Source organism: Lethenteron reissneri, chromosome 44, assembly GCF_015708825.2.
Source record: "Lethenteron reissneri isolate LAM-NWPU_2019-01 chromosome 44, ASM1570882v1, whole genome shotgun sequence".
Taxonomy (NCBI): Eukaryota; Metazoa; Chordata; class Hyperoartia; order Petromyzontiformes; family Petromyzontidae; genus Lethenteron; species Lethenteron reissneri.
In genome coordinates this window covers 2,541,995-2,568,772 of record NC_083822.1, presented here as the reverse complement: position 1 = coordinate 2,568,772, position 26,778 = coordinate 2,541,995, and the positions used below count along the sequence as shown (strand labels likewise).

Below are 26,778 nucleotides of genomic sequence, written 5' to 3'. Positions count from 1 at the left end.
CTGCTGCTGCAGTTGCTGCTGCTGCTGCAGTTGCTGCTGTTGCTGCTGCAGTTGCTGCCTTATCTATTTTAATATAACACTATGTATTCTACCCACCCTAATGTATATCACACTGCTATATATTTACTATACAATTACGACACCATACATTACTCTGCACACTGCACCATGCCAGTGAGTGGAACGCGGTCTGAAAGTCACCGTAAAACGTGGACACAATCAGTTAAGATCCGAAATGGTTAATTACGTCATTCCAATGATTGCTAAGCCAGAATCCATCTTCACTATGGGAACCTCATTTGCCAGTAAAAATATGATAATTGGTTGTTTACCCTTCTATCTGGCAACAAAACTGACACCTTTTTTTACAAGGAGTCATGTTTGCATAGACCGCAATACCTGCAGTCATAAATACAAACAAAAGACATAACTCTGAGGACAGTGCACATTATCAGAGTTATGTCTTTTGTTTGTATTTATGACTGCAGGTATTGCGGTCTATGCAAACATGACTCCTTGTAAAAAAGGTGTCAGTTTTGTTGCCAGATAGAAGGGTAAACAACCAATTATCAGAATCCATCTTCTCGGTTGAAATTGTCTCTGTGTTTGTATATGTGGATCGCCTCATGAACGAATCTCTCATGATAGCCAGATGGCTTGCAGAGAACCTCTGTCTTGGAGAAGTCAATGTCATGTGAGCCCACTGAATTGTAACAGTGATCTGCCACGGCTGAGGTGTTTGTCCTACCGTGTTTCAGGTCTGCTTTATGTTCACGGATGCAGTCCGAGACATGTCGTTTGGTTTCTCCAATGTAACTGCTACCACAGAGGCAACTTAGTTTGTAGACGCCAGGGTACTGTATGTCTGGAACCACATCTTTTACAGACGGGACCAGATCACGGATTTTATGTACTGTGTTGAATCGGACCTGGATCTTGTGTTTAATCAGGATTTTGGAGATCTTTTTTGTGACCCCAGCAATGTAGGGTAAGGTGATGGTCTTGAAAGGCTCCTCAATAGGATCCTTCTTGATGGTTGGAGTGATGGCCTTGCGGATTGTGTAGTCGGAGTAACCATTAGCCTTAAAAGCTTGGCGTACGTGTTTGAGTTCACTGCCAATGTGTTCCTGGTCGGAAATGCATTGGGCTCTATGGTATAGAGTCTTGATGAGGGAATTCTTATGGGATGGATGGTGGTGGGAATCCGGTTTTAGGTAAGCATCCGTATGGGTGGCTTTCCTGTAGACAGAGTGGCTCATTGAACCATCAGGTCTCCTTTTAATTAGGACATCCAAAAAGGGTAGCTTGCCATCTTGTTCGACTTCCATGGTGAATCTGATGGCTGGGTGTATGGAATTGATGTGGTCGAGAAATTGGTCTAGAGCAGGTCGGCCATGTGGCCAGATGACAAAAGTGTCATCTACGTACCTCTTCCATAAGGTCGGCCGTAGAGTGTCAGTCTTGATGGCGTCAGTCTCAAATTTCTCCATGAAGATGTTGGCTACAACTGGAGATAGGGGGGAGCCCATTGGGGTGCCCTCAGTTTGCTTGTAGAAAGTTCCATTCCAGGTGAAGTATGTATTGGTTAAGCAGTGTCTCACCAGGGGGGGTACCCCAGCATTCAGTCCTTGATGAACCAAGTCTTCAATGATTGCGATGGTGTCAGGTACAGGAACTTTGGTGAATAAGGAAACCACGTCAAAACTGACAAGCAGGTCGTCTGGGGACAGGGCAATCCCCTTGATTGTCGATACCAGGTCAGTAGAGTTTAGTACCGCAGAGGTGGTTTTTCCAGTGAAAGGCCGTAAGATTTCAGACAAAAAACGAGCCAGTTTATAGGTGGGGGAGTTGATAGAGTTGATGGGGAGCCCTTCCACTGAAGAGCAACAAAAATAGTTTACACTCATTACGTTGCTCCTCTCAACGGAAATCTTTAGTAAAAGGCGAAATATTTATTTGCTTTGAAGAGCAACCAGAGATTACTCTCACCCCTTTGACTGCGCAACCTATTAGCCGACAGAAACCTCTATCTAGGCTATGGGGTCCTTCCTTTTTCTCACACAAATGAAAATAAAGTAACTTATGGAAATATGTATTCATAATTTGGTGGACATGTAGTTGAATCTGTGTATTTAGTTAGTTATTTAAATCATACTAACATTATATATATAAAACTGTATTCTGAGTGGATTCCTGGCTGGATTCCTGTCTGACTGGTTGGCGCTTGAGCCGTGTTTGGGCGGGCTGATGTCACATCTCCCTCCACCAACCACCCTGCACCCCGGATGTGTAGCCCGCACAATGTGTGAGAAAGCGGGAGGTCATGCAAGGCGATGGAGAGAGCGGAAGGTTGTGAAACAGAGGAAAAAGAGAGCCAAATGGGAATAGGAGAGGCAATGAAAAGTTACAAACATTAGGAAGGGGGATTACAGAGAGGCAAGGGAGAATGAGATGGGAATAGGAGAGGTGGAAATGTGGAGAACATGGGTGAGAGATAAACAGGGAGAGAGATAGGAAAGTAGGTGAGATCCAATGGAGGGCGGAGTGTAATAGAGATAAAGGTAGAAGATGGAACAGAGAAATAGAGACAAAGAGAGAAAGCAAGAAATTGAGAGAAATTGGGATATACAGAACAGAAAAGGGAAGAACATGGTTGAGAAAGACAGGGCACTATATATACGATTCAAAGTTTTGCTGGCTGGCAGGGATAGAACGTGCAGATTGCTTTTAATTATGAAAATGCTTACCAGTTATTTTTCAATAATCCTGAAATAATATCCATCACAGGAACTCGGTCCGGCTGTTTCAGTTGCTTGAACAAAGCACCCTCTTTTTTCTTAAAAAATGGGGGATGTTGTATATGCCGGATTTTGAAATTTTGATAAAAAATAATACAAATTAAAGAAAATTCTGCAAAATGCGCGAATCGCATAAATTATGATAATGTTTCTAATTAGATGCATAAATTATGATAATCACAGAGATAATCGTAGTAATTTATGCAGATGCTTTCGATTATGTTAATGTATGCAGTTATGATAATTAGGCTTAGCTTCGTTATCCACAGTTGTATCAATCAGGATAAAACGATTATCTTTGATTAAACATGTATTGATTATCTTAGTGTGTATATGTTATGTTAGGTCTCCAAATTCATATCTCATCGCAGGTTACAGTTCTTATGAATAAGACAGTTTTGCATGGACTGGGAAAGAAGCACTCGAACACTTGGTGTTAAGCAATTTTAATTCTAAACAAACACATGACACTAATATGCAAAGGCGAAAGCATACGTCAATAGATTCATGAGCAAGATTATGCAATTAACGAAAATGAATGACTAAAACACTTCTTATTCATGTAACTCGACGGCAGCAACTGCTTTGCACGATCAGTTGATATTGAACGCACCACCATGAAATGGCAACCCTTTTTGAAACACAAGATAACTTTTTGAAAGTCTTATTCGTGTTGTGTGTGCGTTGTATTGTTCCCTTGATAATTAATATTTTAAGTAGAGGCAGGGCGCTGTGTCGGAGCTTGTGGGGTGGGGGAGGGAAGATACAACCAGCGGCCAGAGATTCCTTCTCTCTTGGGTGTGGCCGCAGCGAGCCCGTCTTGCTTTCTCTCTCCACTGCTCGATTGAACGGCGTTGGCACGATGCTCGCCGTCGTGGTGCGCGATGATTCCGTCGTCGGATAGCGCGCAGCTCCATGAGTTGGCACGACGCTCGGTGACGCCCGAGTCGTGCTGCTCGTGCGCTTTCTCTCTCCGCTGCTGGATGACGAGTTGGCACGACGCTCGCCGACGTGGTGCGCGATGATTCCGTCGTCGCTGATGGACGTCTTGTCTGTTCTCACTGGGTGTTGGTCGGTGTGTGTGTATCAAACACACGGCGCATTCGATGGCGCTCTCTCTCTCTCTTGGTGGCAGCTCCAGGCTTCTCCACTGCTGGATGATTGTTGAGGCGGCACGATGCTCGCCTTTGGCGGTGCTTGATGATATCGTCGTCGCTCTCTCCTTGATCGCTGCCAACTTCACATGGACACTCGCCCTTACTTCAGGCTGTGTTGGCTCAGGCTCTGGACGACGCGGCTGTGCGCGCTCACCGGCTTGGAGCTCTCTGGCGATGAACGATGGCTCTTGTTGATCATCTGCTGCTGCTCGTCCTTTTCGATGCTCGCTTGGTCGACGCTTGGCGATTTCCGCCCTTTCTACAGGTTGATTGCTTGTTGTCACTTGACACTCTCTCTTCTCCGTGCTTTCCTTTGTTCGTGCAGCTGCCAGCTTCACTCGCACTTAACCACACCTCGCCACTTCGTTCTGCGAGAAGCGACACCTGCCATCGGTATCGGTGTTTGCTCCCTCACGACGCTCCGCCAGCTGGAGCACGGCTGAACCCAGCCTCGACCCAGGTTGAACTCAGATTTCTGCGACTCGAACGACCCCTCCTCGTTCCATCTCTCTTCGAGGCATGACTCGCCCCAGCTCCCTTGCGATGCCCTGTCGTAACGCCGCGTCGCAAGCCGAGTTGCAAGACTGAGCGCGACTTGAACCAAACTGTTCATTCGTGATGTGCGCTTGTGCTTAAACTCAAAAACGTGAACACCCTCTCCTTTCTGCGCGTCTCTTGCGAGAGGAAAACAAACAACCACCGAAAAAAACAAACCAGACACCCTCGCGAACCTTTCTAACCCCCTAAGTATTTATGGGGCCATCTGTTTGTGCCAGACCGTTGGAGACAAAGGTGGCTGAGGAGATTTTTTGCAATACATTTATGTGGTCCTGCGTGTTACATTTATTCTTGATATTTCTTATGAGTTCCCTCGGTCTTAGTATATCGTGGTTATTATTCGGTCTATGTTTAATGAATATTCGTAATGATCCTCATTACATCATTATTTTGAGAGCTTTGCCAAGTTTGGTTATGCGTTTGTCTCCAGGGATTGGTGTTTATTCTGAGTTATATTTTACTGGTAGGAACGAAGTGGACCAGCCTACAATAGATTATATCGTCCGTCCCTCCGTCCGTCCAGCAACATCGCCCCCTACTGCAAACACTTGGCATGACCCTACAAAAACCTTTAGACTCAGTGACGCTTTCCTGGCTAACAAGCGTAACATTCCCTTATAATTCCCTCAGATAGCTTTTAATTAAAACATTTAAATTAATGAGGCTTTCCTGGCTAAACAAGTGTAACATTCCCTTATAATTCCCTGAGATAGCTTTTAATTAAAACTTTTAAATTAAAAATTAACTCACAGCGCCCTAAAGCCTACAGCTAGGCCTAAAGCCTCGAACTACGCCTCAAACTCTCCCTTCGTATCGTACCCCCGCGTGTGTGCAAGGGAGTTAATGTTTAACAATGTTACATTCCCTGATGCTTTCAAATAAAAACATTTTTATTTAAAGCTTTTACATAAATAATGAAAAAATTTAAACATTTCAATTAACTCACGGCGGCCTAAAGCCTACAGCTAGGCCTAAAGCCTAGACCTAGGCCTCAAACTCACCCTTCGTATCGTACCCCCGCGTGTGTGAAAGGGAGTTAATGTTTAACAATGTTACATTCCCTGATGTTTTTAAATAGAAAATTTGACATTTAAAGCTTTTACATAATTAATTTAAACATTTAAATTAAAAATTAACTCACAGCGGCCTAACGCCTACAGCTAGGCCTAAAGTCTAGAACTAGGCCTCACACTCTCCCTTCGTATCGTCCGATTCGGTGTAGCAACATCGCCCCCTACTGCAAACACTTGGCAGGACCCTACGAAAACCTTTAGACTCAGTAGGGCTTTCCTGGCTAAACAAGTGTAATAATACATTATGTTTATATTCTTTGGTTATTCGTTCCTACCAGCCCACCCCGCAGGGTCCTGTTAATGTCCTGAGGTTAAGTGTAACTAAGTTTTCACTTAGCTTTCTGGAATTCGTATTCTTTAGTTTTTGGTAAGGTCATGTAGATAGAAACATACAATACAAAATAATATATATGCGGTGAATACGAGAAATATGAGGGAATATCTAATAACAAGCCCCTATTGTAGGCTGCAGTCTTATACCGTTGATTTTATTTTTTGTTAAGTTTCTACTTTTCGTTAAGGAAAACGTTAAAGAAAACGCGAGTTGTAATAGTTGTTTTTCTCTGCTCTGCACCTTATCCGTGCATCTCCAGACGTCTTGGGAAGGTTAGGCCATCGACCTTTTGTCCATCTGGATGTCTCTGACCTCTCTGTGCTCTGAAGTCTTGTGGTTTAATGGCCCTCCCCGTTTCACAGATTCCTCGTGTGCTTGTGAGTAGAGGCTGTTTTCATTATTTAATTAAAAAATATATGTGTATAATAAAAAAATGTTGGCCTAGTTATTCTTAATATAATTTTTTGAAAAACAGGGCATAGATACAACAGGGATAGCGCGAACACAGTCCCCCAGTACCACAAATCATACAGTCGAGTTTCCCGCATTTGGGGAAATCGCAGGGGTCAACCCATCCGCAGTGCAATGGATAAGCCTCGTCTGGGAGGACCACCTAAATGATCATGGTGCCTCCCCTGTCAGGTAAGTATGAATTGAGGTGCCCCCTCTATCCGGATAGTTACCCGATCCCTATTCATCTACTCTATGGGGTCTCAAGAGCTCTGTTCTCTTTGCTCATAATCGAATTGATGTGAATAATATTTTCACCAAGACAGTTATATTGATTACACACTCTCGTTTCAGAATACAATTTGATAAGCAAAGTTGTCACGTGTTACAACAACACTGAGCTGAAGTGTTGATGTAATACGTGTAAAACTAAGGTTTTCTGGGTAATAAAAGCTCGGGATACCTGGAGAAAAAGTTGCCAGATTACAGGTTTCGTTGTAAAATCTAACACTTGCTCTTGTGCAGGATCTTCCACCATCAGTGGCATACACTCTAACCCCGGTGTGAGAACAGAGCATCGCTGGGGCTCCAAACATGGTTGTTCTTCCGACTCTCTGTGTCTCTCTCTATAAATTGCATTCGCATGTTCACGTCCTTGGATTGCATTCTCATGGGGCTAATCTCTCATGAACACTGCTGTTGTGCGCATATGCGGGCATGATACTCTTATGCGACAATGGAAGCTCATTCATGCTAATCTCCCTCCCTAATGCCTCTCTCCCTAATCTCTCTCTCCCGAATCCCCCATGAACACAACTGAGGTGCTTGCATCCGGGGGTGGAATTCCTTTCCAGCTCAGACCCTGCTTGCTTGCCCATTGCCACATATCTAGCCTTGTCGCTGCTCTCTCGTTATTTCAGCAGGTCCACTGCTGGATTATATTTTTCCCGCCTGAGGACGACCGCTTGTGTTGCGGTCGAAATGTCGTGATATATTTTATTTTATACCTACGTGACTTTACCGAAAGAAACAAAGAGTATGGTTATTTTTTCCAATATATAAAATAATGAATGGATTGAAATGCTGATAAAAAGATCTTCATAATTCACACTGGGGATAAAATCAAACATGTTTACATAGAAAAGGGAAAACCTATAATATTTTGGTACTGGCAAAGGAGGTCCCATGATGTTTATATAGTGCTGACACTTCATGTAGATTGTCCAATACAGTAGTCCATTAACGAAGATAGGTCAATTGAGGAATGTGAAATTGTCAACAGGACACTTGCAAATTACAGATTCTGTTTTTATTAAAATGAAGAGCCCTTCCATTGAAGGGCAACAAAAATAGTTTACACTCATTACGTTGCTCCTCTCCACGGAAATCTTTAGTAAAAGGCGAAAGATTTATTCGCTTTGAAGAGAAACCAGAGATTACTCTCACCCCTTTGACTGCGCAACCTATTAGCCGACAGAAATCTCTCTCTAGGCTATGGGGTCCTTCCTTTTTCTCACACAAATGAAAATAAAATAACTTATGGAAATATGTATTTATAAGTTGGTGGACATGTAGTTGAATCTGTGTATTTAGTTAGTTATTTAAATCATAATAACATTATATATATAAAACTGTATTCAAAGTGGATTCCTGGCTGGATTCCTGCCTGTTTGTGCGGGCTGATGTCACATCACCCTCCCCCAGCCACCCTGTACCCCGGATGTGTATCCCGCACAATGTGTGAGAAAGCAAGAGGTCATGCAAGGCGATGGAGAGAGCGGAAGGTTGTGAAACAGAGGAAAAAGAGAGCGAAATGGGAATAGGAGAGGCAATGAAAAGTTACAAACATCACGAAGGGGGATTACAGAGAGGCAAGGGAGAATGAGATGGGAATGGGAGAGGTGGGAATGTGGAGAACATAGGTGAGAGATAGACAGGGAGAGAGATAGGGAAGTGGGTGAGATCCAATGGAGGGCGGAGTGTAATAGAGATATAGGTAGAAAATGGAACAGAGAAATAGAGACACAGAGAGAAAGCAAAAAATTGAGAGAAATTGGGATATACAGAACAGAGAATGGAAGAACATGGTTGAGAAAGACAGGGCACTATATATATACGATTCAAAGTTTTGCTGGCTGCCAGGGAGAGAACGTGCAGATTGCTTTTAATTATGAAAATGCTTACCAGTTATCTTTCAACAATCTTGAAATAATATCCATCACAGGAATTCGGTCCGGCTGTTTCAGTTGCTTGAACAAAGCACCCTCTTTTTTCTTTAAAAATGGAGGATAGCGCGAACGCAGTCCCCCAGTACCACAAATTATACAGTCGAGTTTCCCGCATTTGGGGAAATCGTAGGGGTCAACCCACCCGCAGTGCAATGGATAAGCCTCGCCCTGGGAGGACCGATTTAAAGGTTTTTATTACCTTCTGAGCGAACACAAAGAAAACCAAAGAAAGCACTGGAAACAACACTCCATCCTGGGCGCCACGATAGGCCCCTTCCGATTTCCGTCACATCCGCTGGCACCACCCACATACAATACAACAAAAGCCAGCCACCGCAACGCCCACCGCCCATGCCCTCAATCACCATCGCCACCACCATTCACCCGCGCAACGCTCCACCACATCGCCTTCCCCCGACCGAACACGGACATTCCTCGCCTGCACAACTCAGCAGTCCGGCAAAATGCGCATGGCCATCCCTCACCGTCCCTTCCCCATACCCCCGGACCCCTCCCTACCCCACCCCGGGTAGGGGCCACTTCCACTTCACACCCGTGGCCTTGTATCCCAGCCCAACCCGATCCACTTCCATCACCCTTTTCAGGAACCTCCTCGCCCAGTAACACACCCCCAAAGGTGACATAGGGGACCCATCCAGCTCCTTTCTGCGCGCCCCCCACAAGGCCTCCTTCGTCGCACCTATTATGGCCCACATCCGATTTTTGTCATCCTCCCCCACCCCCCTTAAGACTCCCCACATAATGTCCCGCATTGACACCTGCGCCGGGTAAAACCGGGACAACAGCGGACCGCTCCGTCTCCACACCTCCTGTGTGAAGGGACACTTCACCATGACGTGCACCGCGTCCTCATCTGCGCTGCATCCTCTCGGACATTTGGGGGAACGTGCCATTCGGCGGGAAAACTTGAAGCCCCCCGTCCCCAATCCCGCACCGCCAACCAGGACAGATCCCTCTGTTCCTTTGTGAGCGCCGTTGATGAAGTGTTCCTCCACACTTGACGGTGCACAGCCCTCTTCGCGCCCATCACCCCCTCACAGGCCTCCCATTCGTTTACTTTGGCCAACACCTCCCTGGGGTTCCACGGTCCGCCTCTCCGACTCAAACCGTACTCTTTGATGTAGTCACCCACCACCGCGTTCAGCCAACTCTGTGGCCAGGCCAAGGGTGTACCCATCGCCAATTGGGTCATCCCAAGCCCCCTCAGGAGCCACGTCAGGCGATACCTCAAATAACAAGCGGCCTTCCCCCGGGGCCCTTCGGAAAAAAACAACCTCAGAGTGTTGCACACAAAAATTGAAGACAGAGCACGCGCAACATTTGGGGCACCCCTCCCCCCGTTCTCGACGCGTTTACATATCACCTCCCTCTTCACTCTATCCATCCCTCCCCCCCAAATGAACCTAAACAACACCGATTCCAAGATCCTTACCTCCCTCCTACCTGGTGGGTACACATATGCGAGGTAGTTAAGTGTTGGTAAAACCTCCACCCTCACCACCAGAATCCTCCCTTCCATCGTAAGCCGTCTCCCGGCCCACCTACCTAACTGTCCCCTCACCTGCCCTATCCTCCCGTCCCAGTTTCGTTCCGCCGACCTCTCTCAGCAAAAAGCAACCCCTAAGACCCTGACCTCCTCCGTCTGTATCCCCAACTCAGGCGGCCGGCCCTCGAACAATCTCGGGTCCCCGAAAACCATCAGTTCGCTCTTCCTCTCATTCACCTTCAAGCCGTAGGCCAGGCCGAAGCGGTTTGTCTCCTTCATGGCCCCCCACACTGATGCCACGTATCTACAGAGCACGACTACGTCATCCATATACAACGCCACCTTCCCCTGTTCCTTATTCCCAGGGATGGTCACTCCCCTAATCCCCTGGCTGTTTGTCATTGCCTGTGCAAGGGGTTCCATACACATTACAAATAGAACCGCGGACATCGGGCACCCCTGCCTCACCCCTGACTCTACTGGGATTGTTCCCGAGAGCTCCCCATTTATCAGTAGTCTGGTCCTGAGCCCTTGGTAAAGACGCCTCACCCAGTCGACCAAGGGCCCCCTCACTCCCATTCTTTCCAGCACCGCGAACATATACTCGTGCGAGAGGCGGTCAAAAGCCTTCTCAAGGTCCAGACTAACGAGTCCCAGGGGGCACCCCCTCTCTCCTTCCACCTCAATCGCCTCCCTTAATACAATCAGGGAGTCCGAAATCCTCCTTCCTGCCACCGCGCATGTCTGGTCGGGCTCGACCACCCCCTCCACCACCTTCCCCAAGCGTGTTGCGACTATCTTCGCCATAATCTTGTAGTCCGAGTTCAGGAGCGTAACTGGACGCCAGTTTCCCAAATTTCTCCGGTCCCCCTTCCCCTTATACATCAGTGTGATGAGCCCCTCACACATTGCTTCTGGCACCAGTCCGCCCTCCAGTGTCTCCCTGCACATCTGCAGCATATCCCCCTTCAACAAATCCCAGAATGTGATGTAGAATTCCGCCGGAATTCCATCCAGTCCCGGCGTCCTATTCCTGTTTTGCCTCCTCACCGCCTCCTCCACTTCCCCCAACTGGATCCTCTCTCCCAGTACCTCTGGGTTCCTAACCTCATGTCTCAGCTCCCCCAGCAGTGCCTCCTGCATTCCCTTATCCGTTCCCTTCCTCCCATACAACTCCCCTTAGTAATCCCTCGCTATCTCTATCATACCCTCAGTCGTTGCCTGCCTGCCTCTAGTCGGACTCACCAATTCCCTAACTGTGTTATCTCCTGCCCTGCATTTCTTAAAGAAGAATCTTGTACACTTCTCCCCCTGTTCCGGTGCCCTGACCCTTGCCCTGTATGCCAGCTGCTTGGCTCTCCTCTCCAATACCCAGGATAACCTCCCCTTCAACCTCTCTATGTACTCGCCCACCGGGAATCCCAGCTCAAGTAACCTGTACCTCTTCTCGATCTTGGCATTCCACAGCTGCAGCTCCCTCTTCACGCTCCTCCCCCTGCTATATGTCTGGAAGAGAGCCTTTATCCGGCCCTTCACCATAATCCGTGGTGAAGCATTCCTGCAGGGTCGTCCAGTCTTCGTACCGCCTTACGAAGTCCTCCACCACCTTTCCGTCTGCCAACAGGCTCACATTCATCTTCCAGGTCCCCTTCCCTATTTTCAGGCCACCTGGAATACCGAGCTTTGCCTTTACCAAATTGTGGTCTGAAAAGGTTAATGAAACATTGTATTTAAAGAAGCAAATTTATAGAAATTATATTACATGGCTCACTCAGTCACTGTCGTAGACTGGTTGACATAATCTACAAAAGAATAATTTTTCTTGATTTCACTGTCCCAAACTGGTCAATCACGTAATCAAAATCTGTTTTTCCCAATGTTTCTCTTTCAACGCTAAGAAGAGCAAGATCGCTGAGACGATCTTGTCCCATTGAAGCACGCAAATACGACAAAATAAGTTTCAATTTGCTGAACGACCGCTCACAGCTTGCAATTGAAACTGCTATTGTTAATAAAATTTGCAGTGAAATTCGCAAATTCGGAAATATGTCGTCTCCATAAAACACAATGAAACCAAGAAGATCCAAAGGAGTTTCTAGGAGAACTTCATTCTGGTTACTGAGCAGCATTTTGCAATCTCCAATTTCTGTGAAAAGTTCGTGGCCATTGATGTCGGTGTCGTAGAAATTTCCAAAATCTTTGCAATTTCGACGAATTACATCGACATCTGTGTCGGATAGAAGAGTTTTGACGTCCAGCAGAAATCCAAATTTTGTGTTCAGGTCTTTTAGTCGTAAAAACCGTGTTGACATCTGTTGAAGTCGATAAAATACGCTCTTCATAACGTGCATAATTTCTTCTTCTGCTGAAAGTCCTGCATCTCTTGCCAGTTCTCCTGGCATCTTCCGACGTCGCCTAATTCTTCTGTCCAAATCGACCCCCCAGGCTGTGCATCTTATTTTGGCGTTTTCTACAGCAACTTGGCTCAAATCATCATGAAGCTTGACAAATTCATGCTCCAAAGAATCAAGATCAGTTGCTGCTTCCTTGAAATTCATAGTAGGATCCTGTAAGCGCTTCTGAACACGATCAATTTTTCCAAGAATGACATTCTAGAAATGTAATAAAACTATGAAGTTATCCAGTCCTTCATAGATAGCTTTCACAGTTTCTGATCGTGCACTCCAGCGTGTTTCAGGCCGTCGTAGTTTCCGCCACCAAAAAACAGGCCAGTGACTAAGGCTGAAAGACTGCGCCTGTCTGTTGTTTGGGACGTTCTTCCATGTAAGTTCTTAATAGGCGCGCGTACCAAAATGTAATTACATGACATGTAGGCTGTGTGTGGCGGGATATATACACTTTTAGGTTCAGGTGTAGATTTGTGCAGTAGTTTCAGGCTGCCGCGCCCGCCGCAATATATGTATCCCCCTGCCCCCCCCCCCCCCCCCCGTAGCTACGCCTCTGTATCCTGGTCTCATCGGATGCATCTTTCTGAAGACATGAGTCATTTCAAAGTCCTCCATCAGCTCCTTCAACTTCCGAGAGGAAGGGTCAAGCTTCCTCCTCCCAGCCACCGATAGCAGGTCTGCCAGGCACAACGGGCAATTAAAATCACCCCCCATTATGACCTGCCGCCTCGTCACCAGCAGGGTCGCCACGTTATTCCACAGGTCCACCCTTTCTGAACACGTCTTGGGGGCGTACACATTTATCAGTCTCAGTTCTGCATCCCCATAAGACACGTCCACATAATGGAGACAGCCCGGGATCACCTCTTGGGACCCCACTATCTGTATACCCCTCCTACCTAGGAGGGTAACCACCCCCGTGCATCGGTTTTCATTGCTCCCCGACCAAAAGTAGTAGCCGTCCCAGTCCTCAAACAGTTTCTCCCGGCCCAGGGTGTACGGAAAGTGACATTCCTGGAGGAAGACCACATCCCTCTTGGTGGCCTGCAAAAGCTGCATTATCGCTCCTCTCCTCCCCTTGCCCTTCAAACTTCTCACATTCACGGACACCACAGTAAGGTCCATGCCGGAATGTGTCTCAGTCCGACTCCGACCTCCCCACTCGCCCTCTGTAACAGCTTTCGTCCGCCAGCTCCCGCAGCTTCATCCTGCCCCTTGTCCTCAAGGGTTTCCCCCTGCGCCGGCTCCCCACCACTTCCTCCATCCCCTCCCACGAGGCCTCCGTGTCCAGCGAAGAGTCCGAGAGTTCATCGCTGCATGAAGGGGCGACTCTCTTTGGGGCTCTCTGTAACTTCCTCTTCCTTCTGGTTGGTCCCTCCCATGCCTCGCCACCGCCTTCCTCCTCCTGTCGTTCCCCTTTTCCCTCCTCCTCCACCGCCTCCGCCCAGTCTGCCACGGTCGTCTCGGAGACGCTGCCCATGCCGTCACTCCCCTCTCCTGCCAGCCCTCCCTCCTGCTTGCTCGATGTTGATTCCTCTCTTTCCGCGGACCTCCCCCCCTCTCCCGCTCCGCCAGTCGCCAGTGGCCGCTGCTCGGTCACCTCCCCTCGCTCCTCTCTCACGAATTCCATGTCTGGCCCCTGTCTGGTCATGTCCCCTTCCTCAACCCCCACCCCCCCACCCCTATAAGCCCTAACCCTGTTGGCATATGATTCTGGACAGCTTCTGTACAAATGCTCTCTGCTTCCGCAGAGGTAACATTGGGCCGGAACACTGCACTCCTCCACCACGTGGTCCAGTGCCTTACACCTATAGCAAACCCTCGCCTCGCACGCTGCTGCCAGGTGTCCGCGTATCCCACATCTGCTACACAGCTTGGGTTGTTCCGCATATACTACGTATCCCCGGCTACCCCCAATATTCAGTGCGCTCGGGATGTGTCTCAGGACCCCCCCCCCCTCTTCTGTCTTCAGATGCACCCTCCATTGCCTAGCCCCTGTCCATATCCCCACCGAATCCTGTACCTTTTTACAGCCCGACAATATCAAGCAATGCTGCCTCAACCAGACCTTCACGTTATGGTCGTGTAAAGCCTCATTATACAGGAAGACAGTTACCACCTTTGTATCCAGCTCCGATAGCAGCTGCAACTTCATCGACGCCAGAGGTTTCTCCTCTGCCTTCTCCTCGAAGCGGGTCAAGAAGCTCTGCAGCAGGAGGCTTGAGTTGAAATTAACATCAAAGAATCTCCCTCCCGGCAAAGCTATCAAGCAGTACAGGTCCGTTGGCTCTATTTGTAACAGCCCCATCACTACCGACCGTACAAAGGTCGCCCGCTCGATTGTCACCTCCTCTGCCACATCGTTCTTCAACGCCACCCTGACACAGTTATGCCGTTTGACGTGAGGTAGCGTTAGGCTCGCCCCCGCCCCACCGTGCCACCTCCCTGCTCGTTCCGGTGGCCTCCCAGCACCCACTGGTCCAGCGTCCACTGCCGTCTTCACCCTCTGGGCCTCCCGCAACCCCCGTCCCGCTGGCAGTTCCCTGGCCTCATCCCCCACCCTCTGTTCGGGTTTGCTCACCCCCCGCCCCCCGGCACCATACCTCTTCTTCCTCGGTCCCCCTCGTTCACCCCATCAGCTCCCACCCTCCCCTCCACTTCTGCCACTCGCCGTGCCTCCGCCACCCTCCTCTCAAATCCTCGCCATGTATCCCTCTCACCTTCCCCCGCTGCCAGCAGGTCAACCTGGTCACTCCAGTCCCCCATGGCCCAGCGGGTGGTGTCGGTGGTCCTCGGCACTCGCCACATCTTCGTCCCGTCTCCTGCAACCGCCATCTGGCCAACCCGGTCGTCCCGGCCTCCCTCGGCAACGCAGGTGGCGTCCGTTGCTCTCGGCACTCGCCGCTGGACGGACCGGTCGCTCCGGTCTCCCTCGGCAACTCGGGTGGCACCCGTGGCCCTCGGCACTCGCCATGTCCCCTCCTCGTCCGCTGCGACTTCCATCTGGACGCCCCGGAAGTCCCAGCCTCTTGGTAGCGAGGCCACCCCCGGCCCCACGGCCAGGGGCCCTCGCAGACCTCGGAGCTGGTGTTTAAGCCTCACGAAAGATCGACGTGTCGAAGGCAGCTTCAGATCAAAACGGCCGGGAGGACCACCTAAGTGATCATGGTGCCGCCCCTGTCAGGTAAGTATGAATTGAGGTGCCCCCTCTATCCGGATAGTTACCCGATCCCTATTCCTCTACTCTATGGGGTCTCAAGAGCTCTGTTCTCTTGGCTCATAATCGAATTGATTTGAATAATATTTTCACCAAGACAGTTATACTGGATTAAACACTCTCGTTTCAAAGGACAATTTGATAAGCAAAGTTGTCACGTGTTACAACAACACTGAGCTGAAGTGTTGATGTAATACGTGTAAAACTAAGGTTTTCTGGGTAATAGAGGCTCGGGATACCTGGAGAAAAAGTTGCCAGATTACAGGTTTCGTTTTAAAATCTAACACTTGCTCTTGTGCAGGATCTTCCACCATCAGTGGCATACACTCTAACCCCGGTGTGAGAACAGAGCATCGCTGGGGCTCCAAACATGGTTGTTATTCCGACTCACTGTGTCTCTCTCTATGGATTGCACTCGCATGTTCACGTCCTTGGATTGCAATCTCATGGGGCTAATCTCTCATGAACACTGCTGTTGTGCGCATATGCGGGCATGATACTCTCATGCGATAATGGAAGCTCATTCATGCTAATCTCCCTCCCTAATCCCTCTCTCCCTAATCTCTCTCCCGAATCCCCCATGAACACAACTGAGATGCTTGCATCCGGGGGTGGAATTCCTTTCCAGCTCAGACCCTGCTTGCTTGCCCATTGCCACATATCTAGCCTTGTTGTCGCTGCTCTCTCGTTATTTCAGCAGTTCCACTGCTGAATCATATTTTTTCCGCCTGAGGACGACCGCTTGTGTTGTGATCGAAATGTCGTGATGTATTTTATTTTATACCTACGTTACTTTACCGAAAGAACCAAAGAGTATGGTTGTTATTTTTTCCAATATATAAAATAATGAATGGATTGAAATACTGATAAAAAGATCTTCATAATTCACACTGGGGATACAATCAAACATGTTTACATAGCAGGGGAACACCTATAATATTTTGCTACTGGTAAAGGAGGTCCCATGATGTTTATATAGTGCTGACACTTCATGTAGATTGTCCAATACAGTAGTCCATTAACGAAGATAGGTCAATTGAGGAATGTGAAATTGTCAACAGGACACTTGCAAATTACAGATTCTGTTTTTATTAAAATGAAGAGCCCTTCCACTGAAGGGCAACAAAAATAGTTTACACTCATTACGTTGCTCCTCTCCACGGAAATCTTTAGTAAAAGGCGAACGATTTATTCGCTTTGAAGAGAAACCAGAGATTACTCTCACCCCTTTGACTGCGCAACCTATTAGCCGACAGAAACCTCTCTCTAGGCTATGGGGTCCTTCCTTTTTCTCACACAAATGAAAATAAAATAACTTATGGAAATATGTATTTATAAGTTGGTGGACATGTAGTTGAATCTGTGTATTTAGTTAGTTATTTAAATCATAATAACATTATATATCTAAAACTGTATTAAAAGTGGATTCCTGGCTGGATTCCTGTCTGTCTGGCTGGCGCTTGAGCCGTGTTTGTGCGGGCTGATGTCACATCACCCTCCCCCAGCCACCCTGTACCCCGGATGTGTATCCCGCACAATGTGTGAGAAAGCAGGAGGTCATGCAAGGCGATGGAGAGAGCGGAAGGTTGTGAAACAGAGGAAAAAGAGAGCCAAATGGGAATAGGAGAGGCAATGAATAGTTACAAACATCAGGAAGGGGGATTACAAGGGAGAATGAGATGGGAATGGGAGAGGTGAGAATGTGGAGAACATGGGTGAGAGATAAACAGGGAGAGAGATAGGGAAGTGGGTGAGATCCAATGGAGGGCGGAGTGTAATAGAGATATAGGTAGAAGATGGAACAGAGAAATAGAGACACAGAAAGCAAGAAATTGTGAGAAATTGGGATATACAGAACAGAGAAAGGAAGAACATGGTTGAGAAAGACAGGGCACTATATATACGATTCAAAGTTTTGCTGGCTGGCAGGGAGAGAACGTGCAGATTGCTTTTAATTATGAAAATGCTTACCAGTTATCTTTCAACAATCCTGAAATAATATCCATCACAGGAACTCGGTGCGGCTGTTTCAGTTGCTTGAACAAAGCACCCTCTTTTTCATTAAAAATGGGGGATAGCGCGAACGCAGTCCCCCAGTACCACAAATTATACAGTCGAGTTTCCCGCATTTGGGGAAATCGCAGGGGTCAACCCACCCGCAGTGCAATGGATAAGCCTCGCCCTGGGAGGACCACCTAAATGATCATGGTGCCTCCCCTGTCAGGTAAGTATGAATTGATGAGCCCCCTCTATCCGGATAGTTACCCGATCCCTATTCCTCTACTCTATGGGGTCTCAAGAGCTTTGTTCTCTTTGCTCATAATCGAATTGATGTGAATAATATTTTCACCAAGACAGTTATACTGGATTAAACACTCTCCTTTCAGAAGACAATTTGATGAGCAAAGTTGTCACGTGTTACAACAACACTGAGCTGAAGTGTTGATGTAATACGTGTAAAACTAAGGTTTTCTGGGTAATAGAAGCTCGGGATACCTGGAGAAAAAGTTTCCAGATTACAGGTTTCGTTCTAAAATCTAACACTTGCTCTTGTGCAGGATCTTCCACCATCAGTGGCATACACTCTTACCCCGGTGTGAGAACAGAGCATCGCTGGGGCTCCAAACATGGTTGTTATTCCGACTCTCTGTGTCTCTCTCTATGGATTGCACTCGCATGTTCACATCCTTGGATTGCATTCTCATGGGGCTAATCTCTCATGAACACTGCTGTTGTGCGCATATGCGGGCATGATACTCTTATGCGACAATGGAAGCTCATTCATGCTAATCTCCCTCCCTAATCCCTCTCTCCCTAATCTCTCTCTCCCGAATCCCCCATGAACACAACTGATGTGCTTGCATCCGGGGGTGGAATTCCTTTCCAGCTCAGACCCTGCTTGCTTGCCCATTGCTACATATCTAGCCTTGTTGTTGCTGCTCTCGTTATTTCAGCAGGTCCACTGCTGGATTATATTTTTTCCGCCTGAGGACGACCGCTTGTGTTGCGATCATAATGTCGTGATATATTGTATTTTATACCTACGTGACTTTACCGAAAGAACCAGCGTATGGTTGTTATTTTTTCCAATATAAAAATATATAAAATAATGAATGGATTGAAATGCTGATAAAAAGATGTTCATAATTCACACTGGGGATAAAATCAAACATGTTTACATAGCAGGGGGAAACCAAAGGAGGTCCCATGATGTTTATATAGTGCTGACACTTCATGTAGATTGTCCAATACAGTAGTCCATTAACGAAGACACGGTCAATTGAGGAATGTGAAATTGTCAACAGGACACTTGCCAATTACAAATTCTGTTTTTATTAAAATGAAGAGCCCTTCCACTGAAGGGCAACAAAAATAGTTTACACTCATTACGTTGCTCCTGTCCACTGAAATCTTTAGTAAAGGTATTTAAAAGCTTTTATTTCAAATATATACAGTCAACAGTTTCAAAGTAACAACAACAACCCCCTAGAGGGACATTGCCTCCGATACAGAATCCCCCACAGTTCCGCAACACATGGAAAGTACTGACAACCGCAACACTCTTTCTTGGTCCATCAGATATACTGTATAGCAAACAAGAATCCGCCATTGCCGACCCGAGTCTCACTCCTCAATTCCCAGTACTATTGCTACATTTATTTTTTATAAGTGCTACCTGTATCAACATGAGCGGCATGGAGGCGGAGGCCACTGCCATTTCTTTTTTGCTGCCTCACTGCCCATTCTTGCCTTATCCACCTCCACCACCCGCCAAAGCAGCCTGCAGGTCAGGCGGTAAACATCTGCAGGTGTCATATCGGTGCCCCTGGTCATCAAACCTCGCGCCTTCCACAAGGCTTCTTTTACAGCCCCAACAATGGCCCATGCCTGAGCCCAGGCCCTTCCCGCCCTCCGCCGAAAGACTCCCCAAATAATGCTTGGCACATTAACCATGACAGGATAGAAAGGTGCTAACAAAGGCTGGCACAGCTTCCACACTTCCTTCGCAAAAGGACATCGCACAAACACATGACCCGCGTACTCATCCGCACTACAGCCCCTTGGGCACTTAGGGGTGCGGGCCAATTGGCGTGAATGCATAAACGCTCTGCATGTCAGCCTATCCCATACCGCCATCCAAGATATATCCCTTTGCACCTTAGTTAGTGCCTTAGAAGACACATTTCCCCATATTTGCTGGTGAAGGACACTCCGTGCACCTGGTACCCCTTCGCAGGTCTCCTTCTTGACCATCTCAGCAAGAACACTTCGTGGGAGCCACGAATCTCTTACAAGGGCCGGCTCATATTCTGCAATGTACTTGCTAACCGCAGCACACAGCCACCCCTGCGTCCAAGCGAGGGGCGTACAAAGAGGCAGTGAAGCCATCCCTAATCTACGTAGGAGCCATGCCAGTCTATATCGCACAAAATATGAGGCTTTTTCCTGGAGCCCATCTGCAAAAAACAAGCGAATTGTATTACAAACAAAGATTGTACTCAGAGTACGTGCGACGTTAGGGGCTCCCCTCCCACCGTTTGCAGGATTTTTATACATGATCTCCCTCTTCACCCGGTCCATCCCACCCCCCCAGATGAACCTGAAAAACAGCATCTCAATATAATGCAACGTTTGTGCACCTGGCGGAAAGATGTATGCCAGGTAATTGAGCACAGGTAACATTTCTGCTTTCAAAACCAAAATCTTCCCTTCCATAGTAAGGCTTCTGGTCATCCATCTGACTAGCCTGCCCTTCACAACCTTAATCTTTTCCCTCCAGTTCCTTTTTCCAGAATCCTTTAGATAAAATGTGACCCCCAATATCCTAATCCCTTCCACCTGTACTCTCAGCTCTGTCGGGCAACCTTCGAAAAGCTTAGGGTTTCCAAAAAACATAATCTCACTCTTACTCAGGTTAATCCTAGATCCCGAGGCTAAGTGAAAAAGTCTCGCCAACTCCAAAACCCCCCATACCGAGGAGACATCCCTACAGAACACCACGATATCATCCATATACAGAATTATTTTTACCTGCTTTCCACTCCCCGGGATGGACACCCCTCGAATCATCTGACTGGCTCTGACAGCCTGGGCAAAAGGTTCCATGCAAATAACAAACAAGACTGGTGACATGGGGCACCCTTGCCTCACACCCGATCTAACTGGAACAGCTTCAGACAGGACCCCATTTATCAAAAGTCTACTAGAAAGATTACTATATAACTTTTGTACCCAACTAACCAGTTGTTCTCCTATCCCCATATGAGTCAACACTGAAAACAAGTAGTCATGTGATATGCGGTCAAAAGCTTTCTCTTGATCTAAACTAAGGAGCCCCAGTGGCCCTCCCCCTTCTATTGTGGACTCTATGACTTCCCTTAATAAGATGAGGCTGTCTGAGATATGTCTGCCTGGGACAGCACATGTTTGGTCTGCTTGTGTAACTTCAGCCACCACACTTCCCAATCGTGCCGCAATGGTTTTGGCCAATATCTTGTAATCTGTATTCAACAGAGTAATTGGGCGCCAGTTCCCGATGTCGCTGCGTGCCCCCTTCCCCTGATATATAAGGGATATAACCCCTCCCCTCATGGACTCCGGCACTGGCCCATCAGCCAAGATTTCCCTGTATAATTGCAACAAGTCCTGTTTAATAGTGTCCCAGAACTTGACGTAGAATTCGGCTGGTATCCCGTCGCTACCAGGAGTCTTTTCCAGCCGCAAACCTCTCAAGGCCTTATTCAGTTCCTCCATTTGTATTTGCCCATTCACCTCGTCCGGGGCCTCGACCTGTTGTTTAACTTCCCCAAGAAAAAAAACCCGGGCGTCCACCTCCGATATTTTATGGCTATAGAGGTCTGCATAATACTCTCGTGCAACCTCAACAACACCTTCCGTCTGTGTCTGCCTACCAAGGCTAGGGCTAACGAGCTCATGGATGACACTGTTGGGTTTCCTGCACTTTCTAAAAAAGAAACGCGTACACTTTTCTCCCTCTTCCACTGCCCTAACCCGTGCCCTAAAAACGAACTGCGCTGCCTGATTTTCAAGTGACAAGGAAATCTTGTCTTTTAAATGCCTTATTTCGTCTACCATAGGAAAACCTAATTCCAGCAACCGGTATGCCTTCTCCAGCTTGTCGTTCAAGCCCTTCATCTCATTCCTAACACTCATCCTTTTACTGTGTGCCTGATAGAAACCCCTAGTCCGACTTTTAACCATCTCCCACCATTCAGCCATGGTGCTGAAGCAACACTGTAGGCTCCTCCATTCTTCATAATGTTGAATGAAGGCCCTCACCAGCTTCTCATCTTCCAGGAAACTCGTGTTCATTTTCCAGATCCCCTTCCCTAACATTACTCCCCCTGGGATTTGAATCTTCGCCATAATCAATTTGTGATCCGAGAAAGAGACTGGCACAGTCTCTACATGCTCCACTGTAACCTTAGCAGAAACAAAAATAAAATCAATTCTCGAATGCAAAGATCCAGAGCTACTGACCCAGGTGAAGCCAGGAAGTGCTGGGTGCAAGAACCTAAAGGTATCAGTCAAATCAAAATCTTTAACTAAAGCACTGAGCCCTCTAGAAGAAGGATCTATCCTCCGACTCCCAGTGGCAGGCAGAACGTCTGATAAGCTGAGTGGGCAGTTAAAATCTCCACCCAGGACAACATGTCTCTGTGTGACCAGCAGGGCAGATATATTACCCCACAGCTCCACTCGCTCCGAACACTGCGTAGGAGCATATACATTAATTAGACGGACTGCAGTTCCTCTATATATGGCATCGACATAATGCAGTCGGCCAGGAACAACTTCCTGGGCCTCCTGTACCTCCACACTTCGGCTTCCTATGAGGATGGCAACCCCAGAGCATCTGTTAGCATTGCTCCCAGACCAAAAACATTGTCCATCCCAGGATTCAGTCAGTTTTGCCTGGTCGAGGGAATAAGGCAGGTGGCATTCCTGCAAAAAATAAATGTCTCTCTTTAGAGTCCACAAATAATGAACAGTTGCTTTACGTTTAGCTGCTCCCCAGATTTCTCGCACGTTGACCGATGCAACAGAGAGCGCCATGACCAAGGGTGTTTAGTCCGGCTCAGCAGAAAAGTCCTCCAACAATGAGTAGCAATTTTCATCAACAAGGTCCAACAAACTCTCGGCTTGCACAGATTTCGGGTAAGACCCAATCTCTTGGCTCAGCTTGGCTGTCATCTCTTCTTCAGATGAAGCCAAGTTTTCTGTTGAAGAGTCAGACAATTGGGGGCATTTCCCTGGAGCAGACCATGATGAGGCACTCGGTGCTCTCCTCTTCCTCTTTGCTTTCTGCCAGCCTGTCCTCTCGAATGAAACTCTCTTGTCCACTTTCTTCTGCCGTTCTCCATCGTCCTCTGTCGTCTCAGCTTCCACTGCCCAGTCAGCCACAGTTGGCTCAGAGACTGCCTCCTCCATCACATTGGCCCTGGAGCTGTCTTCCTGCTGACTCGTAGATTCTCCCCCATCCACAGGCAGCACTTCCAGCTCCTCTCTTTCATCCTCCTGCTCCAATAGTGGCGCTCTCTGGACGACTGTCGCTCCATCGACATCGTCAGCAACCAAATTATGTGGAGTGTGCTCCAACAAAGGTTCGGCTTTCTCATCAGCAGCCTGGTTTTTACGTGCCCGGACCATATTTGCATATGATTCAGGGCAGTTCCGGTAAAAATGGTCCTTGCTTCCTCAGAGGTTGCATTGCGCTGGGGCTTGGCAATTATCCACTGTATGATCAAGAGACTTGCAACGGTAGCAAACTCGTGCTTCACATGCCACTGCTAGATGACCCCGTCTACCGCACCTTCTGCAGAGCTTGGGTTGGCCTTCGTAGACAACGAAGCCTTTACTCCCACCAATGTTGAGGGCGCTCGGAATGTGTTGCAGGGCACCGACCGCAGCTCTCGGCCTCACCCGCCACTGTCTAGCACCAGTCCAGATGCCCAGTGAGTCCTGGACGCGTTTGCAGTTTGACAACAGATGGCAATGTTGTCGCAGCCACACCTCCACATCATGATCCGGAAGCGATTCATTATACAAAAAGACCGTCACCATTTTCGTGTCCAATTCTGAGAGCAAATGCAGCTTGAGCAGAGACAGGGGCCTCTCGCCTGCTTTCTCCTCAAAACGTGTCAGAAAGCGCTGTAGTAAATTGCTTGTCTTAAAACTAACATCAAAGGCTCTGCCACCTGGCAAAGCTATCAAGCAAAATAGGTCCATGGGCTCAAATTTCAGCATACCCATAACCACAGTTCGCACAAAAATCGAGCGGTCCATAGTCACCTCTTCTGGCACGTCCTCCTTGAAGGCAACTCGGACACAGTTGTCGCGTCTGGCACGTTCCGGTGTGAAGCCTGCTCCCGGCCCTCCACGCCTACGGCCTGCACGTTCCTGGTGCTGTTCCGCCGATGCAGGTTCTGCATTCACCTTTGCAGTCTGTGCCCGCTGGCCAGCAGGCTCCCCGATGTCCGTAGCACTCCTGTCGTGGCCAGCAGGCACGTCCAGCCTCCCCAGCAGCTGGCTCCCCTCAGTCGAGACTGACGACTGAGCCAAGGCATTCTCCTTCCGCGCTCCAGACCGTTGAGCTGTGGCAGCTTCCACCTCCGCAGCAGTCGACGTGGCTTGCTCATCCCGGATCATCTGCACAGCTTGGCAGGTCTCCATATTTATTGGCAGAGCACCCCCTGGCCTCACGGCCAGGGTACCCGCCTCTCCACGGAAATCTTTAGTAAAAGGCGAAAGATTTATTCGCTCTGAAGAGAAACCAGAGATTACTCTCACCCCTTTGACTGCACAACCTATTAGCCGACAGAAATCTCTCTCTAGGCTATGGGGTCCTTCCTTTTTCTCACACAAATGAAAATAAAATAACTTATGGAAATATGTATTTATAAGTTGGTGGACATGTAGTTGAATCTGTGTATTTAGTTAGTTATTTAAATCATAATAACATTATATATCTAAAACTGTATTCAAAGTGGATTCCTGGCTGGATTCCTGTCTGTCTGGCTGGCGCTTGAGCCGTGTTTGTGCGGGCTGATGTCACATCACCCTCCTCCAGCCACCCTGTACCCCGGATGTGTATCCCGCACAATGTGTGAGAAAGCAGGAGGTCATGCAAGGCGATGGAGAGAGCGGAAGGTTGTGAAACAGAGGAAAAAGAGAGCCAAATGGGAATAGGAGAGGCAATGAAAAGTTACAAACATCAGGAAGGGGGATTACAGAGAGGCGCAAGGGAGAATGAGATGGGAATGGGAGAGGTGAGAATGTGGAGAACATGGGTGAGAGATAAACAGGGAGAGAGATAGCGAAGTGGGTGAGATCCAATGGAGGGCGGAGTGTAATAGAGATTTAGGTAGAAGATGGAACAGAGAAATAGAGACACAGAGAGAAAGCAAGAAATTGTGAGAAATTGGGATATACAGAACAGAGAAAGGAAGAACATGGTTGAGAAAGACAGGGCACTATATATACGATTCAAAGTTTTGCTGGCTGGCAGGGAGAGAACGTGCAGATTGCTTTTTATTATGAAAATGCTTACCAGTTATCTTTCAACAATCCTGAAATAATATCCATCACAGGAACTCGGTGCGGCTGTTTCAGTTGCTTGAACAAAGCACCCTCTTTTTTCATTAAAAATGGGGTATAGCGCGATCGCAGTCCCCCAGTACCACAAATTATACAGTCGAGTTTCCCGCATTTGGGGAAATCGCAGGGGTCAACCCACCCGAAATGCAATGGATAAGCCTCGCCCTCGGAGGACCACCTAAATGATCATGGTGCCTCCCCTGTCAGGTAAGTATGAATTGATGAGCCCCCTCTATCCGGATAGTTACCCGATCCCTATTCCTCTACTCTATGGGGTCTCAAGAGCTCTGTTCTCTTTGCTCATAATCGAATTGATGTGAATAATATTTTCACCAAGACAGTTATACTGGATTAAACACTCTCCTTTCAGAAGACAATTTGATGAGCAAAGTTGTCACGTGTTACAACAACACTGAGCTGAAGTGTTGATGTAATACGTGTAAAACTAAGGTTTTCTGGGTAATAGAAGCTCTGGATACCTGGAGAAAAAGTTTCCAGATTACAGGTTTCGTTCTAAAATCTAACACTTGCTCTTGTGCAGGATCTTCCACCATCAGTGGCATACACTCTAACCCCGGTGTGAGAACAGAGCATCGCTGGGGCTCCAAACATGGTTGTTATTCCGACTCTCTGTGTCTCTCTCTATGGATTGCACTCGCATGTTCACGTCCTTGGATTGCATTCTCATGGGGCTAATCTCTCATGAACACTGCTGTTGTGCGCATATGCGGGCATGATACTCTTATGCGACAATGGAAGCTCATTCATGCTAATCTCCCTCCCTAATCCCTTTCTCCCTAATCTCTCTCTCCCGAATCCCCCATGAACACAACTGAGGTGCTTGCATCCGGGAGTGGAATTCCTTTCCAGCTCAGACCCTGCTTGCTTGCCCATTGCTACATATCTAGCCTTGTTGTCGCTGCTCTCGTTATTTCAGCAGGTCCACTGCTGGATTATATTTTTTCCGCCTGAGGACGACCGCTTGTGTTGCGATCATAATGTCGTGATATATTGTATTTTATACCTACGTGACTTTACCGACAGAACCAGAGTATGGTTGTTATTTTTTCCAATATAAAAATAATAAAATAATGAATGGATTGAAATGCTGATAAAAAGATCTTCATAATTCACACTGGGGATGAAATCAAACATGTTTACATAGCAGGGGGAAACCTATAATATTTTGCTACTGTCAAAGGAGGTCCCATAATGTTTATATAGTGCTGACACTTCATGTAGATTGTCCAATACAGTAGTCCATTAACGAAGATACGGTCAATTGAGGAATGTGAAATTGTCAACAGGACACTTGCAAATTACAAATTCTGTTTTTATTAAAATGAAGAGCCCTTCCACTGAAGGGCAACAAGAATAGTTGACACTCATTACGTTGCTCCTCTCCACGGAAATCTTTAGTAAAGGTATTT

At 47.6% G+C, this 26,778-nt stretch overlaps 6 non-coding genes and 2 pseudogenes across 6 annotated transcripts; all 8 read right to left on the bottom strand.

Annotated features, from left to right (window-relative positions):
• Positions 1-1,867: 1,867 nt before the first annotated feature.
• On the bottom strand, positions 1,868-1,981 carry LOC133353695 (U5 spliceosomal RNA). Its single transcript, XR_009756432.1, has one exon. It is a non-coding gene; the product is annotated as a U5 spliceosomal RNA (small nuclear RNA).
• A 4,426-nt stretch (positions 1,982-6,407) lies between these two features.
• On the bottom strand, positions 6,408-6,570 carry LOC133353734 (U1 spliceosomal RNA). The gene has a single exon (XR_009756463.1). It is a non-coding gene; the product is annotated as a U1 spliceosomal RNA (small nuclear RNA).
• A 1,123-nt stretch (positions 6,571-7,693) lies between these two features.
• On the bottom strand, positions 7,694-7,808 carry LOC133353743 (U5 spliceosomal RNA). The gene has a single exon (XR_009756469.1). It is a non-coding gene; the product is annotated as a U5 spliceosomal RNA (small nuclear RNA).
• Positions 7,809-8,652: 844 nt separating this feature from the next.
• On the bottom strand, positions 8,653-8,790 carry LOC133353737 (U1 spliceosomal RNA; annotated as a pseudogene).
• Positions 8,791-16,833: 8,043 nt separating this feature from the next.
• LOC133353744 (U5 spliceosomal RNA) lies at positions 16,834-16,947 on the bottom strand. Its single transcript, XR_009756470.1, has one exon. It is a non-coding gene; the product is annotated as a U5 spliceosomal RNA (small nuclear RNA).
• Positions 16,948-17,798: 851 nt separating this feature from the next.
• On the bottom strand, positions 17,799-17,962 carry LOC133353726 (U1 spliceosomal RNA). The gene has a single exon (XR_009756455.1). It is a non-coding gene; the product is annotated as a U1 spliceosomal RNA (small nuclear RNA).
• Positions 17,963-24,468: 6,506 nt separating this feature from the next.
• On the bottom strand, positions 24,469-24,522 carry LOC133353699 (U5 spliceosomal RNA; annotated as a pseudogene).
• An 877-nt stretch (positions 24,523-25,399) lies between these two features.
• Positions 25,400-25,563, bottom strand: LOC133353732 (U1 spliceosomal RNA). The gene has a single exon (XR_009756461.1). It is a non-coding gene; the product is annotated as a U1 spliceosomal RNA (small nuclear RNA).
• Between the last annotated feature and the right edge of the window lie 1,215 nt (positions 25,564-26,778).